Here is a 4,191-nt window from a genome sequence, read left to right as displayed (position 1 = left end):
AAAAAAATAGAATAAAAAAAAAAAAAAAAAAAAAAAAAAAAGGAAACTCAGGTTTTGATTTGAATGGGAAAATGGTCAGAAATGAAAACTTGTTTCTGCAGATTAGATAATTAGCGGCCTAACTTAACTTTACCAAAGACGGTCGAATTTAGATTCAAAATATTAATTAATTAATTAATTAATTAATTAAAAAGAATATTGAATTATGGCCATAAAGAAACCAATTTTCTTAGGGGTTTATTTTTTTATTTGTTAAAAAATTGGTAATTGAGTATAGTTGGGAATCCGGCAGAGGAATAATAATATAAAATTTATTTGATTTTTCAAAAGTGGGTGGGGTGATTTTTTTAATTAATAATAATTATAATAATAACTATTATTATTATTATTTTGTTTCTGAAAAAGTAGCAATTTCAAAGAATAATATTAATAATAACTGGGACTACTTTTTCTAGAGAACCAACGCTTAATAATTATCGTTTTAATTTTAAAATAATATAATAATATTTGTTTTTTTTTTTCCTGCAATAAATTATTATAATAATATATTGTTTTGGTAGAGAGAAAAGTAAATATGAGGTTGCCAAAGCCTGAAGGAATTCCCTTCCCTTATTTAATTTTTGTCCTTTTTCTTTTTAAATTTTTTATACTTTTAAATATTTTATTTTGATCATTATGTAAAAAGTCTAATGTGAATTTCAAGAATAAATTAAGTTATTTTTAAAAAAATCAAATTTCAAATTATTGAAAATTTTATATTTTAAAAACATAATTTTCTCATTTGTAAAAAAATAAATAAATCAAGACCATGTGTATTCTTGTTATTATTATCAATTTTTCATTCATTTATTATAATTTACAATTTAAAATAATAAATAAATAAATTGTACAAAAACATTTTCTTGGCCGACCGAACACCAAACGATTATTGGAGGAAAAAAGGAATCTGTTGACACTTTTTTATATATTAAAAAAATTAAGATTTATTTATTTATTATTATTATATAAAAAAAAGCTTTTTTTTTCTTTATTTTTAATACAGCCATAATTGTTTGTATTATTAAGGGAAAGAAATAATATAACTATTTTTTTTTAATGTAAAAGATAATTCGTGGTTGAATTGTCAAAGTACAGTTGCCTGAGATTGAAAATAATATTTTAAAAGTCGGTAAAAAAAAAAAATATATATATATATATATATATATATATATATATCATTTAGGAATAAGACGAATTCCCATACTATTAATTAATTCAGATTTTAAATTAATCAATTTTTTGATGTTTTTTTTTAAATTCCTAAATTAACCCAGAAAAATAATTTTAATGGGTGCAATTTCATCTTAAATAAAAAAAAAAAATAATTTAATGTTATTTTTTATTGTTTTAATAAAATTTCATAAATGGACGAACGAAAGTTAAGTATATATGATATATATATATATATATATATCAATCAAACAATCTTTGTATTTAGTTGATCGTGTGGGTCAAATAATTGATTGAGAAAACGGATTTAGATGGGTCTTGAGTCAATGGATTTAGACAGTAAATGAGATCTAGGGTTTGAAAATAGACTATTGAGAAATAAGACAGATACTCTACAGTCTAAGACTAAGACGATGAAGATAAAGAAAAGTCAATGTGTTCAAGACCCCATCCATATTACAATCTAAAACTCATGGACTCGAGATCCACTTGAATCCATTTTATATCCAACATTTTTTATTATGGAGCGAGCTACTTAGTCCACACCATTAGCTAAATACAAAAGATCTCATTTACAGTAGATAGCTATTTTTTTTTTTTTACTTTAAAAAATTGATTTTTTTAATTACATAATCTAATAAAATTGTTGAAATATTTTATTATATGAAATTCGGATAATATTTTTGATGTAACATAAAATACAGTTATTTGATTTTTAGGTATTTTATTCTCGTACATTCTTGTCACCGACATCTTTTTAGACGTTTTAAACAAAACTTTTAACCAAACCACTCATGAGCGCCAAACTTTTGTACTTTCAACATCATACGTTATTATTTTTTTAACGTATAATTTTTTTATTCAATATAGAGTTTTATCCATTTTTAAAGGTTTGTATATTTTGAAAATTACGATCCCAATTTCTTTTAATTATATATATATAAAGAAATTGTGTCAAATAAAGTATTACGCTATGTATAATTGAATTTGATTTAGTTTTTTCTAATTATTTATTAATTATCTTTAATATTTTTAATTACTTACATTATTTTTTTTTTTCTATTTACTTAATTTTGTGGTTGGGTACAATCATTTCTTCACATGATTTTTAGCAATTAAAATTACTAAAGTCGTTATTATTTAATAAAAACACGATGTTTCATTAATTAAAACAAAAGCAACATAATTTATGGTGTAATTAAAAATTATAATCACTAATAATCGAACGTCTATTTTAAATTATAGATAGAGCACTTGTTCCCGATACAAATTCGGTTAGATTTTGATTTATAAATTTTTAAAAGTACTTTTAATTTTGTATTGTATTGAATAAATTAGCGAACTTAATAGTCATTAGCTATCGGACATAAAATTAAAAGTTTAAATTCTAACCCGAGAAGTGTAGAGCAATTACTTCCTAATGAATGTTTGAAAAGACATATAAATCTAAAACTCGTGATTAATTTAAAGAAATTAAAATGAAACAATGGTCAAACCACTCTGGAAAAGAATGATGCTTTCAATATACATCAAAGTTGAGTTTGTAAAAAGCATGAGAAATACAACATACGTATCTACTCCAACCTCTATAACCCTACAACTCGTGTAAGTGCTATGTCTCGATCACTTTGTTGAGCTTCATTTGAAATAGAAATTGAAGTAGCAAGAATGAGTATAAAAACGTTCAGTAAGCAGTTAGTTGGTTGTTCTTAATTTGTTCTTAACTCTTATGGCATTTTGTTTCATTTCGTTCATTTATCGGTTTAGTATTTTATTCTTACTTCATTCTCAAATGCTACATGCAAGGTTTCTTGGTTCTATCTGAACCTCTAGCTCTTAGAATTCATCTTAAGTTCTTAAGATATTTTAGATCATCATTTTGTTAGTCCCTTCATTATCATCGTCGTTTTAGACCTGTATTATATGTCCTTGAGATGTATCCTTGGGCGTCAGTTCTAACCCATGATCTTGGTCTCACTGTGGAGGTAGCGACACTCTACTAACCGTTTTTCATCTACTTAGGTAGTATCTCACTCTTATCTGAACAAGGTTAAGATTAGGAAGTGAGGGCTGGACAATTCCAATTGAACAAGGTTAGACCCGTTGTCTTCCTCATCTAGATTTTGGTTCGCCTCTTTACGTGTGTCTTTTTGTTTATATTTTGTCTTTTTCACGTCTAGTTTGCACGCTCTAAGCTTTTTAGGCGTTTGGTTCCTTTACAAAACTCGTAAAACTAGTCAAATAGAACCTATTGATATAAGAATCAAGTGATTTTATTGAAAAATGGGAGAGTTATCACTCATCAAAGTTTATGAAAATTCATTATTACGTTCTTTTGTTTCAGGCTCAATACTTCTTCCTCGACAGTTCAATGTTCAATCAAATTCAAGGGATAATGGTTCCTATGTTCAATCTTTGACACTAACTTCTCCTTCTTTGAACGTCTTTCTTTCACAATGTGGATTTGTTAGTCATGTTATGGGCTAGCAATTTTTGCAACACAACAGAGAGGACGATAGAGCCGAAAGGAGGTAGGAATTGACAAACTCGAGGTCAAAAGATGAGTCGAGAGGTACGCAAAGTCCTCTTTTCTTTTATTTATTTATTATCACTATTTTATTTCTTAAAAAAAAATAAAATTAGATAGGTAAAAAAAAAATTTAAAAATTAAAATTTAATAGATCTCATTTACAAAAAAAAATAAAATAAAATAATAATAATAGTATATCAAATCTAAAAGATCTTAGATACACTAAATAAACATAAATTGTAAATGTTTAAAACAAAATTTATATTTCTTATTTTAATATTTGGTAAAATTATTTTTTAAAATAAAGATTGGAGAAATCCAATTTCATTTATATAATAAAATATTTTAATAATATGGCCATTACCATTGACGAAGTCGATATAAATATAAATATAAATATATATATATATATATATATATATATATATATATATATATATATATATATATAT

The sequence above is a fragment of the Cucurbita maxima genome, unplaced genomic scaffold, assembly GCF_002738345.1.
Source record: "Cucurbita maxima cultivar Rimu unplaced genomic scaffold, Cmax_1.0 Cma_Scf00038, whole genome shotgun sequence".
Classification (NCBI taxonomy): Eukaryota; Viridiplantae; Streptophyta; class Magnoliopsida; order Cucurbitales; family Cucurbitaceae; genus Cucurbita; species Cucurbita maxima.
The sequence above is the reverse complement of the archived record's forward strand: the minus strand, read 5'-3'. Positions refer to the sequence as shown.